This window comes from Bos indicus x Bos taurus, unplaced genomic scaffold (genome assembly GCF_003369695.1).
Source record: "Bos indicus x Bos taurus breed Angus x Brahman F1 hybrid unplaced genomic scaffold, Bos_hybrid_MaternalHap_v2.0 tig00011779_arrow_arrow_obj, whole genome shotgun sequence".
Lineage (NCBI taxonomy): Eukaryota > Metazoa > Chordata > Mammalia > Artiodactyla > Bovidae > Bos > Bos indicus x Bos taurus.
The window spans coordinates 1-15,968 of record NW_020867930.1 but is presented as its reverse complement, the minus strand read 5'-3'; the positions used below and the strand labels follow the sequence as shown (position 1 = coordinate 15,968).

Below are 15,968 nucleotides of genomic sequence, written 5' to 3'. Positions count from 1 at the left end.
TTTATGAGTGCAAGGACCAGTAATGGTCTCTGGCTGATACAGAAGAAATGCACAGAAAGTATGTTGACAGATCACGGAATGGCCAGGAAACCTAGAGAAGCAGGCTCTCACAAGGGGCAGGGAGAAAAATCAAATGAGGTTAGAACCGCAATGGGTGGAGAGACGGTCTTTGAGGGACGAAAGCCTGGGTGTTGGATCTGAGAGCTAAGGAGCTGGTGGGGATGTGGTGGGAGCTGCCTGTGCTGGGGGCCAGTGAACGGAACTACCCTGGGGACGTAACTCCTCCTCCTCCCTCTCCTCCACTGCCGCTTCCCTCTCGCTGGTCCTCCCGCTGTATCCTGGTCCTCCCTTTGTACGGCTCCACCTCTCTCTCATCTCCCCTTCTTCCTTGCTCTCTTTCTCCTCATCTCCCCTTCTTCCTCGCTCTCTTTCTCCTCATCCCCTGTTTGCAGCTCCTTCCCTTCCCATTCCGCCCTGTCTTTCTGGACCTCCTTCTTCTGTCGCTAGCGCTCCTCCACCACCTCCGATTTCCACAGTTGGGAGGAGGATGCGGGAATATTTCCCACCATCCCAGGAAGCACGAATACCTTGCTCTCTGGGCAGGACACTCTGAGGGTCTCTGGGAGACTGAGTGAGGAGGCCCTCAAGTTGTTCTCGGCGAGGGGACACAAGAGCGACCGCCACCAGATCCCTGCCCTCCTGGAGCTCCCTTGAAACCAAAGAAGGCAGTGGGAGGACCCCACCGGTCCCAGAGGGGTGCCTCTCCAAAGGGTGCGCAAAGGCTCGTTTCCCCCACCGCTCCGTACTCTTCTCATTTCCTCCAACCTGCACATGGGTCCCCGTCTAGCAAGCAGAGAACTGGCGATCAAGGGGGTGGTCTGGCCACAGCGGAGCAAACCGCAAGAGCAATCAGTTTACAGAAATTTCTAGAAGCAGAAGGCGACTTTCAGGTAAAATAAATAAGGATCGTGGTTGTCAAAAGATTCAGAGGATTATGATAATAGTATTTATGATTTTGCTGCCTATAGCATTATTGATCCAGTAGTTTCTAAACCGAGGCACATCTGACAACAGCAGCGTGAAGAAGAATGCTCTTATTGCTCCCATTTTGCACAAGAAAGTAGGGAGATACCCAAAGTTTTCTTTATTTGTTCAAGGCCACACAGGGCAGAACCATTTTTACAACCCAGAGCTTGTGCTCCTGAGCACAGATTCGTTGGGTCTTTCTTCTCAGATGTGGCTGTGTCAACATCTCTCAGTTGGAGGGATGGGAAGAAGAGCAAGAAGAAGAGAGAAGGCAAGAGAAGGAGCAGGGACCGGTGGAAGCACAAATTCTTTGATCCTGCCCTCCCTGGCCTTCCCCTCTCAGCTTTCCCCTCCCCTCCTCGTCTTGCCTCCTGCTTTCCTGCGGGCACCAGCTTTTTCCTTCCTTCCCCACCCTGTTACCGGACTGGGACAATGCTCCTCTCTCGGGATCCCTGCCCAAGATCCTGACAGGTCTCAATGCCTTCCTCCCAAACCCACCTTCCCAGCTTGGCATTCACTTCCCGCCCTTTCCCGCTCCCACGTGGACCCCACAGGACGCAGCCTACCCAGCTGGGCACAGCCGGAGCACCCGAGACCTTTCCGTTGCCCGCCTCACGGGATGCCGCGAAATCTAACAACCGGCATAAAGGCATTTCAAAAGAACTTTTCGCTCTTCGAAAACTTGTCCGTATTTCCATTCTCAGGGGTCTTAATGGGACGAAGGGCTAAAGACGACAATGTATATTCATCCAAGTCCTAGAGCGTCCCGGTGAGTGCCAGACCCTGTCCTGGGCGTGCGGACACGGGGCGACCATCCCCACGACCTCTGTCCTGGTGGAAATCGCCTGGTGGACACAGGAAACCTAAGCACAACCTCGGCCCCGGAGGCCTTTGCCAGGGTGGGCAAACTCTCATTCATTGAGTGTAGGCGAGGATACGGGAAGAGCCATCATGGGAGCCCACCGGGTGTTCAGCTGTCCTTGGATCTCGTTCGATTCAGGCCCGGAGGGTCCGAACCCTGGATCCCGGTATCTCTGAGGGCGCTGGCATCTGTGGCGGGTAGGGGGCAAGGACGTGGTGCCGTATCCCTGGGGGCAGGGGACTTACCCTGGGAATGAGTACGTGTCTACTCCATACAGAGTCCAGAAAAGGCCTGTAGTGCTGTCTCTGTGGCGCAATCGGTTAGCGCGTTCGGCTGTTAACCGAAAGGTTGGTGGTTCGAGCCCACCCAGGGACGGTGGGGTGAGATTTTAGAGACCACCAAAGAGACTCCCTTTTGCCAAGAGGACACCGGAGAAGGGCTGCGGCGAGCCGGCTTGCGGAGAAAGAGCACAGAAGTCAGGTGCAAAGGAGCAGCGGGGAGGGCGGGTCCCGGGTGGATTGGAAGCGTCGGTCATTCCTGAGAGCCCAGAGCGCTGACCGCCGGCGCCGTGAAAAGGGTCACCGAGGCGCGGGTCCGCAGGGGCGGAGGGACGGCGTCCACGCTGCTGGGCTGCGGGGTCTCCTGGGCCTCGGGCGCACCCCCCACCCCCTGCGGCTTCCCGGAGCCGGGGAGTCGGCGGGGGGGGGGGGAGGGGAGGTGGGGGGAGGGGCGGTGGTGGGCGACCCCTGCGATCGGGTGCGGAGCTTAGGGTCTGACGACTCTGGGTTGGGTGCGGGAACCCGAAGGCAGCCTGTGGGGGCCCGAGGGTCCTCACTTGAGGGGAGAGGAGGAACCCTAAAGCAGAGCCCTCGGGAGCCGCCGTCTCCGTGCCTGAGAGAGCCTGGGGCTTCAAGGTTCCCGTTTGAGTGTTAAAAACTGGTGGTCTAGATACCGATGGCGGGACCTCGGGTTTTCATGGATACGGTGTTAAGCGGTACCGGTTGTCCTGTTTCCGTAGTGTAGTGGTTATCACGTTCGCCTCACACGCGAAAGGTCCCCGGTTCGAAACCGGGCGGAAACAGACCGCTTATTTTCTTCCCACCCCGCCCTCTCCTACCGAGATTTGTTTTCTGATTGGCAAAACCACAAGGTTCCAAAGGCTCGGGGTGAAGCAGAGGACGTAGCTGTAGGAGGAGTTGGTGACCACCTGGAAGTCTACTCAGCACTAGCAAGCAGCCCTCCTTTCTCTGCTCCGAGTCCCTGTGAATCCAGGCCCAGTTCATCCCCGGGGCGGGCAAGGACAAGACTGACTTCGAGTCACCCTTACGTCCTGAAACCCCGAGCCTTGGCTCCCTGTCGGGCCCCTGGGTCTCCTCCACGTGTTCACAGATTGTCTCTGAAAACCATGGAGTTCATTCCCGTGACGCTCACTTGCTTTCCCCCACCTCGGAACACCTGAGGAGCAGTTTTATCTCCCTGGTAGAAGAAAAGAGACCGCACCAAGGTCTCACCGTGGGCTCCAGCCAAAGACACGGAAGTGAAGAATTTAAGGCTCCACGAACTGAGCCGGTCGCGGAGGGAAAGGAACCGGTACCCGTGCGGTCGTCAGGAGAGGCCCCGGAGCCAGGTCAGAGATCTGGAGGTAGACGGATCCGCTCATCACCCGCTGAAAGCCAAGTCGAGTCCCTGACTCGAGGGAATACCGAGGTTCACAAAGAGAGCATGCCCTGGGCTCGGCAGCACACAGCGCTAGAGCTGGACCAGGAGGGACCCAACCGGATAGTTTGTGACCTGGTCTCAGAACGAGAAGCGTCTCCCAGGAACGGGGATTTGAAGGGCTGCGAGCCTTGCACAGCTGCATACAGCCGTGGGGGCGCTGGGACATTTCCTTTCCTGTTCTCTGCATCTCTGGTTTCATCTTTGCACTCTCAGTTTTCACCTGGACAGCCAAGTCCACTTTCCTCCGCGGTTCCCTGGTGGTCTAGTGGCTAGGATTCGGCGCTTTCACCGCCGCGGCCCGGGTTCGATTCCCGGTCAGGGAAAGCTGTTTTCTTCTCCATTCCTCGATGTCTTCCTGTCCAGATCAGAATTGTCTTTTGCTTCAAGGTCCAGTGCAGTAGAGCGTCTGCACTGAGTCCCGGCCTCAGGGTCCTTGACATCAGGCAGGCTGGAGGAGACTCCCCGGATGCAGTGAACAGCCTGGGCTGCCCAGCTCTCCTCTCCACTCTTTTCTCTCTGCTTGTTAGAAACCCAGAGTCTTCCTTACAGAGTTTTCATCCAAAGAGAATCAGGGACTCGAGTTCCAAAGATTCATTCAAAACCAAACCCCAAACCCTCCAAAACATACATCCAAGTTACAAGAATAGTAACATCGTGTATTCTGTACTCAGCCGCACAGTTCACATTTTCCCACGTTTGCTTTGTCACTCTCTCCATGGAAACCTGAAATCCATTCTCTTTAGGATGCAGAGAAGCTTCCGGGGGAGTTCGATTCGGATCTCCAGGAAGTGCAGGCCAGGCATGCTCTGCGCTTGTAGGAATACCCCACCCCACCCCCACCCCCAACCCCAGGACCGTCTGCTATCCGGACTCCTCCGGGTCGTCTTGATGGACAGTGGGGTCTTGGGTCAGCCTGAGCGCTAGAACCACCTACCTCGGGAAGACCCATGGGGAAGTGCAGCTGCCCCCTTGGCTCTTGCCTGGCTCTCTGTGCCCAGAACACAAAGGGGAAGCCTTCTTTCCTGTGGTGGGAGGATGAGTGGACCAGGTGGGAGATGCATCAGAGGGAGGGGAAGTATTCTCGAGAGCTTTCCGGAATTGTCTGCTTGGGTGGCTGTCCTGGGATAATGGTGTTTTGTGTAGTCTTCTCCTGGTCTTGACCCAGTCTCAGGTCCGATGTGATTCACCGTTCTCATCTTTCCGTTTTCCCGAGGCTTTGGAACCGGCACCGTTTCTCTGCGGAGCAGGAGGCACGTCCTGGGAATTCTTGTCTCCAGCACAAAGAGTCGAGGGGGCCCGGTGTGGTCCTGTCTCTGTGGCGCAATCGGTTAGCGCGTTCGGCTGTTAACCGGAAGGTTGGTGGTTCGAGCCCACCCAGGGACGGGCGGTCGAGGTTTTAGAACCCATTCGAGGTTTTCCGTGCCGACGACCATTCAAGCGGTTCTTGGCCCACACAAAAATATGCTCTCCTGCATTCGGGGTCCGGACTGCTGCCAGTCTGGGCCACCTCACCTTTCCCACCCTGTACTCTGCAAGTGCAAGTGTATTCCTATTCACTCATACTTGCCTAAGGCAGGACCTCCTGAGACAGATCAAGGGATCCAGTTTCTGGTGGGGTCAAGTCTTTATTCTGCCAAGTACATAGACTTAGACAAGTAAGTTATACCTTATGTGCCCCAGGTTTTTCACCTGTAAAAGGAGGCCAGCACTTAGCAATTGTTCTGTCAATAATGTTATCAGTGAACCCACCGTCATCATTAGCCTCTGCATTATTTTTCAGAAAGGCATTTCCTACATGGTTCATGTATTATTTGGTTTCATGGTTTTATGATGACAGATATGCTGCAACCATCATTATTGTACTCACACTTCTGACCATTCGTGCAGGTATTTATTTCCACAGTGTAGAAACCTGGAAGTGCAGTCGCTTCCTTGAGTGTTTATATGCTTCTTAAGTTGGTAAGTCCTGCAACTTTGCCTTCCACAGAAGCGGGACTGAGTCGTATTTCAAATTATTTCCCAGTCGTTCGGTGTCCCTTTCTTCAATTACTTTGGCAACACAACAATTTTTCTATACATCTCTCTATGATTCTCTTAACTAACAAAGGGAGCAGTGGCCTCCTGACCCAACTAAGGGGAAAGACAATAGAGGGACGCTGTGGCATTACACAGAGGTGCTCTACTGCTTATGGTGGAGAGTTAGTCACTGACCACTTTTAAAGTCCTCCGTAACTGTCCATTGTTTTGTCCGGTGACCTGGTCAACCGGGTCCAGAGAAGATGGCCAGGATGGCCTCTTTCTGCCGAGCAACTTATCCAAAGAGAAGAATCTCACTGATCCCAGAGCCTTTTTCCTTCTCCCCTTTCTTCTTTTATTTACAAACTTTGGTTACACTTTTAACGTGAGGAAAGAAAATTCGGTGCCTGTCCCTCCTCCTATAAAGTGGGGTGTTACCACGGAACACCCCATTTACTTTATTCCTTGACAGTTTTTTGGTTTGGTTATTTTTTGGAAGAGTCGGACACGACCGAGCGACTGAACGGGAACTGATAAAAGTTATGGGCTAACTCACATGTCGTGAGAGCCCGCGGAATCCTGCCCCTCGCAGGCTCCTGCTTCAGGCCCGGACCCTTAGAGCCATTGGCTCCTGTTTGCGCTGTTCTTCTATTAAATCTTATGTGCAGAGACTGTGCGTTTTGACGTTTTTGTACCGTGTGGTTTGGGGACAAATATGTTCTCTCTCTGATTTGTTCATCACTGATAAGATGGCGCTCGCTAGTGGCGAAGAACCTGCCTGCCATTGCGGAAGATGTAAGTTACATGGTGTTCGATCCCTGGGTCAGGAAGACCCCCTGGAGTAGGGCACGGCAACGCACTCCAGTATTCTTGCCTGGAGAATCCCATCTGACAGAGGAGCCTGGCAGGATACCGTCCATAGGGTTGCACAGGGTCTGGACACGACTGAAGCGATTCAGCGCGCATACCCGCAATTTCTCCTATCAATGTGGGAATCTGGTCTCATTTTAGGAAGTGAACCTCTGGGATAATCCACATGAGTGGTGGTTGACAGGGGTCCGTCCCTGTGAGGTAGAAGACAGTTACACTGGACCATGAGGCTTTTTTCATTGCTGCTTGTCTTGATGATTCTGGTATTTCCTGGGATTGTGGCACGGCCCCAGTGAGAAGTTGTCCACTTCTCCTCTTTCCACTGTTTGGTCAAATCCAGGTGGGCCCAGTCTATCCTAGTCAAGCACTGCACAAGTGTCGTAAGAGATTAACACAGGAAGGATACTGAATTTTTAGCATGGAACAGACAGTTTCTTTCACTGGTATATGAAAGTTTCTAAATAGCTGAAAATAGTCAACAAGTGAGGTAAGGATTGTTGAAATCAGACTACAGAATGCAGAGGAAAAGACATATCTTTGCAAAGAAGCAATGAAGTCAGCAACGTGAACACTTCTGACAAACCCTGCAAATCAAGATTGAATACTTCCAGAACCATAAGCAAGTTCAGCCCTCAAGAAAAAGGAATGACTAGCCATGACTTCAAGCACAGTTTTATACACTGGGACTCATAAGTGTATTACAGAATTCCTATTTTCCTCAGTGAGATTCCTCCAATATCGCTTAATTGTATTTCATTTTGTTTCTCACACTGGCAAGTGTTGTTAATAAACATCATTGACTCTGCTTTCACCTTAAATAAGGCTCGCTAATTTTTAAAAAAATTTATTATTTTTGGCTGCCCTGTATTAGTTGCTTTGTGTGGGTTCTCTCTAGTTGGCGCGTGCAGGCTTCTCGTTGCAGTGGCTTCTCCTGTTTCAGAGCACAGAGTCTAGGTGCATGGGCTTCAGTAGTGGCAGCACACAGGCTTGGTAGCGGTGGCTCGAGGGTTTTAGTTGCTCTGTGGCATGTGGAATCTTCCCAGACCAGGGATCGGACCTGTTTCCCCTCCACTGGCAGGCAGATTCCTATCCACTGTACCCCCAGGGAAGTCAAGCAAGGCCCACTGCTTTGATGTATTTTTTTCCCCTGTTTAAATATATTTTCTCAGAAACAAGTCAATACACTTTCTCTCACTCTGGGGAGAACAGACAAGTTAGGCCTCTCAAAATTTAAAGATGTCACTCCTCTTAAGGAAAGTGATAATCAGTTCCGTAAATGTAAAATTAAAAAATGAAGACTTTCTGGAGAAAATACTCTACTGTTTATGCTTCCATGTGGTATTTATATAAGGAAAATTTTGTTGCTAAATTTGTGACAAGGAAAAAAAATAGATTTAACTGTAGATTGAGTAAATGGTCTTGATTACTTGGAACAGCAACCATGAAGGAATGAAATTGATAACAGATTATTCTTAATACTTTTAAACAATTTAAATAACTTACATAATGGCCTTCAAAATGTTTACTCATGTTCGTTTTTTTTTTTTTTTTTTAATGGAAGCGACTCAGAATAATTACATTGTTTTTCTCATTTTGGTCTAACACCAACTCTATATGTATTTCAGATTATCTTATAAAGGTGTAGAAAATAATGGTGGTATAATATTTTAGTATTTAAGTCTTGGGTTTATTTAGGTGAAAATCTGAATTACATTGGACTTCCTAAGTTTCCTATGCTGGTTGTACTGCTCAGATAAGCCAACATAGCCAATGAGTATTTAAACTTCTAAAAGTTTAAATTTATGTCTTGAAGTATACTGAATATACTAATATCTGTAAAGGGGAATGAATAGTTACAATTCTAGACACCAGAGGACTCAATTCATTCCCCCTACAATATTTGGTTTATATTTTTAGGTGTCCTGTAATTAATATATGATTCCATATATACACCAATATATGATTCCAACATCTTGTGTTCCGACATGTGTCTGCTTAAATGACAGATTCATGATCTATAGTTTCCTTGACTCTATTAAATTGATTTAATGAACGAATCATCTTTCGTTGCCTGCAAGTTTGTTCTCTCTTTGTCCTTTCCATTTGTCCTAATTTCCTGGTAGATTGGCTGACAGCAGAATACCGCTTTAGTTGGGGAATGCTGTTGTTGTTTACAAATATTTCTATATCTTGTTCGTATATGGCTGATGCCGGGCATATTACTACGTGTTCCCTTGACGAAAGTTCGGTGCAGTGGTTTGTTTGTTTTTAGTGCTCTGACATTTCAGAATCATAACCTTAATGTGTGCGCTGCACAGCTCTCAAACTTTTTTGAAGCGTCACCTTATTTCTTATTAGGCATCCATTTTTTCGCATGGCACTTGCTTTCTATCATAGCAACTACAAAATCCAGCTTTGCAGAGATATGATACCATAGTAAAGAGTGTAAAATAGTCTAATGTTGGCAGATTTACTATGAGATTACACCTCAATAAACTCAAGAAAGAAAGTAAAAAGGCAAAACAATACCAAAATTCACAGGATGGAGAGCACTGTAAATTCTTTTTTCATTTCTAAAAGGAGTGTTAGTAAGGTCAACAAAGTTGGAGAGGGAATTTGGCAGGCATCAGCTAAGGGTCGTACATACACTATCACGTGCTGTGGCCCAGAAATCGTACTTTTATCTCTGCTATATATGTGACCTCTGCTGTCCAATGAGACAGGTACAAGTCACGGGTAACTACCGAACACTTGTAGGGTTTCTAGTGTCACACGTGGTAATGATGAGTGTTTGTTTGTTTGTTGTTTTTTTTTAACGCAGTAAATCTCACAAACTTTTAAAATAGGTTGTAATTGAAAACTTTAAATTCCAGGTGACTGGTGTAACGCTCGGAGAAGGCAATGGCACCCCCACTCCAGTACTCTTGCCTAGAAAATCCCATGGACGGAGGAGCCTGGCAGGCTGCAGTCCAAGGGTCGCTGAGAGTCGGACACGACCAAGTGACTTCCTACTTTCACTTTCCACTTTCCTGCATTGGAGAAGGAAGTGGCAACCCACTCCAGTGATCTTGCCTGGAGAATCCCAGGGACGGGGAACCTGGTAGGCTGCCGTCTATGGGGTCGCACAGAGTCGGACACGACTGCAGCGACTTAGCAGCAGCAGCAGCAGCAGGTGTGATGCTAATAAGGGAAACCTCACTAAATTGAGTCAGGAGACCAGAAGGGGGAGCTCTCATGGATTACCACTCAAGTTCAAATACAGGAAGACTTGTCAATCATAGACCTAAACAGAAGAATCATCAATAGGAAAGAACAATCAGTTGTAGGCCCGGACAGAAAAAGATGTACCTTGTATCTCCTGCAATATATCAGCAACTCGGCCAATGAGAAACTGTCACCACCCTGATCTTTCACTTTTCCCCAGTGTCCTTTGGTTCAAAACAAGTCCTCTCAGCTTCTTTCTCTTTCTCTCTCAAAGAACGTTCCTTCTTCTCCTTTGTGTGCAATTTGCCTATGCTTTTGCCATAGTTTGCTTGTCCTGCTTTGTGATTCCCCTGCTATTTCTGAATCAACCCACTTTGTTGGGGAGAAAAACCCTAAAATTTTTATTCTAAAGGTCAACCCTGGCATTATTTTATTGGAATGGGCTGCCCTAGAGAAATGTGTATGTCCTTGAAAAGTCATAAGAGAATGTTCGTATCGTACCATTTCAGAATATCCTCAACTGGATAAGTATACTGAGATATATTCTTCCAAGGAACACACACAGAGACAAAGAACTACCTGAAAACTATGGTTAAATCTCATAGACGTTACGCTGAGTGAAAGAAGTCAGGCCCATACCCCTCCTTCCCAAACAAACAAACCCAGTTCTTCGGAGGGGTGTGTGTGTATGTGATTACTCTGAGCTCTTTCATGGACGTCATGAGGAAGCCTTTTGTGGTCTGGTGATTTATCATACCTTAGATCTTTGGTAATGCTTCACTAGTTATTCAGGTTGGTGTGCACCGGTAATCGTTTTGGAAGCGTATACGCTTTGAACTTTACACATGTTATTCCTCATTTTGTCAAACATCTAAAACCACTTGGTTATGGCTAATGTGATGTTGATACTTATTCTTTTCTTTTGGCCTGGGCTGGGAGGCAAAGTAAACTCGAAATACTTATTGGGCTATTTTGGCTGTCCTCAGACTTTTGGCTTTCCTTCACTATCAGATAGCTGATTACTTATTTATATGTTGCTCACAATCATTATCTTAAGTTGACCTTCAACTGTTAATACTGTGTCAAAGAGAAAATGTGGTGTTATTTTAAGAATAATTAATTACAATAATTATATTTAAGAATCTGCCGACCGATGCAGGGACACAGGTTTCATCTCTTGTGAGGGAATGTTCCATGTGTTGTGTGCCACACCTACGGAGCCCGCTGGCCTAGAGCCTGTGCCCGGTAGCAAGAGACGTTACCGCAAAGAGAAGCCCCTGATTGCCACAACTAGAGAGATGCCTATGCGCAGCAGCGAGACCCAGCAGTCAAAACTAAAATAAATAAATAATTATGGAAGAAAAAAATACTTATAAGCCAAGGAAAAGGGTGGTATGTGAAGTTGAGAAATCCTGATGAGGAAAGTAGTTCCACTAGGCTTAGCTATCTCAGACGTGTCAAAGGGAGGACTCTGGCAGGTATGACACACGGAAATTTGCCACAGTCATTTCACTACTAAACATTCAAGAAGTTTTGGAGCATCCACACGTAGCCAAGAATATTTACCTGATTAGTCATCTTCACCAGATCAACCAGTCCAGACTAGCTGTTTGATGGCTTTCAGCTTATCTATTTATCAAGGGTTCTTAGGAGACCCGGGTTCGATTCCTGGGTGGGGAAGATCCCCTGGAGAAGGAAATGGCAACCCTCTCCAGTATTCTTGCCTGGAGAATCCCATGGACAGAGGAGCCTGGCAGGCTACAGTCCATGGGGCCACAAGAGTCAGACACGACTTAGTGACTAAACCACCCCCTTAGCCTTCCTTAATCGATAGAAATTGATAAGAGGACAGACTAGAAACTCAGGTAAGGCTTTATTGGGATCCCTGCTGCAGCAAAACAAGTAACAGGTTCCCTTGTTTGCCCTGGGTGGGGGGCAGGGGGAGGGATGGTGTGCTGGTTCCTTCCACGGGGTGGGTGGAGGGGTCAGGCTACAGGACTGGCTCAGGGGGTTTGCCTGTGTGTTTCCTGGTGTCGTGTGCAGGGGGAATGTGCAGTACCCTGCTTTTGCTCCGGGCACCCTGTTTTTGGCACCAGTTCTTCGGAGATGACAGTTGGGATTTTGGTCTTTTTGTATCTTGTTGTCCACAATTTCCACCAAAGGCATACATGCAGTTATTTTTTGTCCCCTATTGTTTCTTTGTATTTTGTTGCTGGGGAAGACATTTGGATCTCAAGGACACAGCAGTGAGTGGTGGCCTGAAGCAAGATCTTTGTTGCCTGTCCAAGAATTGGACCAGGGTAGCCTGTGTGAAAACCAGGAATCCTAGCCACCAGTCCATCAAGAGCTAGGGCTAGAAGCAAAGTTGGCCTGACTAGCGCCTTCATTGAAAACTGAATTTCTTAAAGCGACAAAAGCTGAAAAGACAGGTACAAAGTGCATTATTAGAGCCACAGCACAAGTTGGAGGGCACACGGATACACAATTTATTTAAGACAGAAGCAAGGCAGAGAGACACACTCAGAGAGAAAGGGTGTGTGTGTCCTCCTTAACGAGAAGGAGTGTATCAGAGAGGTGATTCAGATCACTTATATAGGACATTTCTTCCGGGCGCAGAGGCCTAGGGCGAGGTTAACACCACCTATTAAGGGGTGGCTCCGTCTACCTCCTTTTTGACCCAGGAAAAAGCTTTGTAGGCATGGATAGTCTGCAAAGATCTCCTTGACCTCAAAAATACGAAATACGTGGTCTCTTTATTTCTATCCAAGCGGGACTCAGCTCTTCCTTGCTCCTCCTGATATCCTTATCTTAAAGAAGCTTTAGAGGTACATGGGATATTTAGTTGCAGCATGAAAACTCTTAGTTGTCCCAGGTGGGATCTAGTTCCTTGACCAGGGATCCAGCTCCGGCCCCAGGCACTGGGAAGTGTGGAATCTTAGCCAGTGGACCACTAGGGAAGCCCCTGTCCTTAGTCTGGAGTATCTGTCCACAGGAGACAGATTCCAGCTGCTCAGCGTGGGGCGCATGGAATTTCTGCCTCAGTTTGTCCAGGTGCAAACATTGCAGCAAAGGGTCCCAGGTCCCAGCCTGTCTCAGTAAGACAGAGGATACAGACAGGTGTTAAAATCTGTTCAGAGTCAAAACCACACCTGAAGCTGGAAATAAAATGAATGAAATTTCTGGTGAATGACCCAATTTTCACGAATGGAACTGAGTTCACGGCCAGTCGTGACGCCTAATGCGTTTTACTAGACATACACACAACACTACATCACAAAGACAACTGGATTTGAAAGGAACCGGTTTCCCCTGGACTGCTAAATGTTCTGTTCTCCCCGCTGAACGCCGTTATTTGAAAAAAGGTGTACAGGCTTCAGCCGACCGCCAGACCGGGGCTGGGCAGGACAAAAGTTAAGGCAGGCAGCCGAGCGCGCCGGGTCCCAAACACGTAGCGGGTGGGAGAACAGGAGCGGGAGGCGGACGTCGCTTCCCCAGAGGGCGCCCGCCGGCCGGTTGGCCGGGCCGGACGGCGTGGGAGGAGGGAGGCGGGGCCTAGGGCGGGGCGTGGGCTGGAGGGCTTCCCGTGACGTCACGGACGAGGCGTGTCGTATGTAGATACCCGAGCGCAGGGGCTGCTGGGCCGTCAGCTGGTGCTGAAACACGATACGGTCTCCCGTGGCGTGGGAGAGAACTGAGGAGTTTCTGCTTGAAAGTGCGTGGGTGCGCTGTGTGGAAGGTCCAAGAAGGGTCGGGGATGCGGGGAGGAAAGTGAGCGTGTGTGTACAGTGCAGGGCGTCTGAGGTTGCGGTGGGGCGGCAGGCGGGCAACTCATACTTACCTGGCAGGGGAGATACCATGATCACGAAGGTGGTTTTCCCAGGGCGAGGCTTATCCATTGCACTCCGGATGTGCTGACCCCTGCGATTTCCCCAAATGTGGGAAACTCGACTGCATAATTTGTGGTAGTGGGGGACTGCGTTCGCGCTTTCCCCTGTGCTCTTTGGTTGCTGAAAGTCAGACTATGGCTTTTTAAGTGTTAATAAGTGATCTTTAGCCCTTTTTATGGTGCTGTACGCTAATAACCCCATTGGTGTGACTTAACTGTTATTTACGTTTATGAGGTTAAGTAGGGTTCATATGTTATTCTTTTTCGGTGAGTGTTCCAAAGGACTGTTTTTTTTTTTGCAGGGCTAGTTGGTTAGAGTGGTTTGTTTTTTTTCCCTTGTGGACTATCGGACAGTCCTCTGAAGTGCCCCACTGCAATGACCTGGCCCCTTCGACATTCAGCTTCGTTTTTCACGTAATTCCTTCAGGATTCCTGAAAAACCGCAGCTCTATCTCGCCGGACTATAGATTAAATCTTACGGAGTGGTCTGATCTCCCCCAGATTGGAACTGGAAGGACGCTAGGTTCTAAGTAGTCCTCCGTCACCCTAACGTTACTGAAATTCACGGCTTTGAATCGGTGATGGTATATGAAACTGTATAATTTCCTGTTCTCACATTTTCTTATGCTTTCAAATGTCACCCTGCTTATTTAACTTATACGCAGAATACATCATGGGAAACGCTGGGCTGGAAGAAGCACAAGCTGGAATCAAGATTGCCGGGAGAAATATCAATAACCTCCGATATGCCGATGACACCACCCTTGTGGCAGAAAGTGAGGAGGAACTAAAGAGCCTCTTGATGAAAGTGAAAGAGCAGAGTGAACAAGTTGGTTTAAAGCTCAACATTCAAAAAACGAAGACCATGGGCAACTGGTCCCATCACTTCATGGGAAATAGGTGGGGAAACAGTGGAAACAATGTCAGACTTTATTTTGGGGGGCTCCAAAATCACTGCAGATGGTGATTGCAGCCATGAAATTAAAAGATGCTTACTCCTTTTAGGAAAGTTATGACCAACCTAGATAGCATATTCAAAAGCAGACACATTACTTTGCCAACAAGGTCCGTCTGACAGTCAAGGCTATGGTTTTTCCAGTGGTCATGTATGGGTGTGAGGGTTGGACTGTGAAGAAAGCTGAGCGCCGAAGAATGGATGCTTTTGAACTGTGATGTTGGAGAAGACTCTGGCGAGTCCCTTGGACTGCAAGGAGATCCTACCACTCCATCCTAAAGGAGATCGGTCCTGGGTGTTCATTGGAAGGACTGATGCTAAAGCTGAAACTCCAATACTTTGGCCACCTCATGCGAAGAGTCGACTCATTGGAAAAGACCCTGATGCTGGGAGGGATTGGGGGCAGGAGGAGAAGGGGACGACAGAGGATGAGATGGCTGGATGGCATCACCGACTCGATGGACGTGAGTTTGAGTGAACTCCGGGAGTTGGTGATGGACAGGGAGGCCTGGCGTGCTGCGATTCATGGGTCGCAAAGAGTCGGACACGACTGAGCGACTGAACTGAGCTGAGCATTAGGGTTTTTCCCCCAAAAACCAGTTCTACGCATCAGGTGGCCAAAACTATTGAAGCTTCAGCATCAGTTCTTGCAACAAATGTTCAGGACTGATTTCCTTTAGGATTGATTGGTTTGATCTCTTGTAATCGGGACAGTGGTGATTTTTTTTTTTTTTTTTTTAGTGCAGTTTTTTTTTTTTTTTTTGGCTACGGGTGTTACTGATGATTGTCGTGCCTAAGGCTGCGAGCGACTTTGCGCACGTACTCACTTGGTAATATGATGTTGCTGTGGTTTAGTCGCTAAGTCATTCCCGACTCTACGTTATTGCCAGGAGATAAGTACTTCTTCACACACATCCTCTGAACTTTGCACCACCATCTTGCTTGCATTTTGACTGCACTTTCCGTGTCACCTTAGAGTTTACACAGTTTGAGTTTTTAAAAACGTGTATCCTAGAGGCACCCTGGTATATTCTTAATAACAGAGACTTGCAATAGATTAGATTCAACAGTTTTTGCTGGGTACCTGAGCCCACGCTTGCGAGGTCCTAATGGAGAACTGAAGCCCACAAAAAAGAGCTAGATAGAAACTGCCTCAGTCTCTTGTTGCTTTTAAACCCTTAAACTCCCAACCTAAAAGAGAAGTGTCCTTCTATGCTATTTGTCAAAGAACAAAACAGTTACCTGGCCCAAGAGCTGGTGAAACATAAGAGCATCTGATAGGAAGTATACATTGCTGCGAGTCTGTTTGTATCAGCAGATAAGTACCTTTGTGAGGGGTAACAGTGCTGGTGGACCCTCCGGAGCTCTTCCCAGGGTCCAAACGAATATGACAACCACTTCTATTTCTCCTTTCCAAATCTCAGCTAGTA

General features: G+C 48.6%; 1 long non-coding RNA gene and 5 other non-coding genes across 6 annotated transcripts; all 6 read left to right on the top strand.

Moving 5' to 3' along the window:
- Positions 1 to 2,189: 2,189 nt before the first annotated feature.
- Positions 2,190 to 2,263, top strand: TRNAN-GUU. Its single transcript has one exon. It is a non-coding gene; the product is annotated as a tRNA-Asn (tRNA).
- Positions 2,264 to 2,896: 633 nt separating this feature from the next.
- TRNAV-CAC lies at positions 2,897 to 2,969 on the top strand. Its single transcript has one exon. It is a non-coding gene; the product is annotated as a tRNA-Val (tRNA).
- An 889-nt stretch (positions 2,970 to 3,858) lies between these two features.
- On the top strand, positions 3,859 to 3,930 carry TRNAE-UUC. Its single transcript has one exon. It is a non-coding gene; the product is annotated as a tRNA-Glu (tRNA).
- A 986-nt stretch (positions 3,931 to 4,916) lies between these two features.
- TRNAN-GUU lies at positions 4,917 to 4,990 on the top strand. The gene has a single exon. It is a non-coding gene; the product is annotated as a tRNA-Asn (tRNA).
- An 8,329-nt stretch (positions 4,991 to 13,319) lies between these two features.
- Positions 13,320 to 14,205, top strand: LOC113889334. Its single transcript, XR_003510228.1, has 2 exons — positions 13,320 to 13,409; positions 13,886 to 14,205. It is a non-coding gene; the product is annotated as an uncharacterized LOC113889334 (long non-coding RNA).
- LOC113889335 lies at positions 13,528 to 13,691 on the top strand. Its single transcript, XR_003510229.1, has one exon. It is a non-coding gene; the product is annotated as a U1 spliceosomal RNA (small nuclear RNA).
- Positions 14,206 to 15,968: the final 1,763 nt, after the last annotated feature.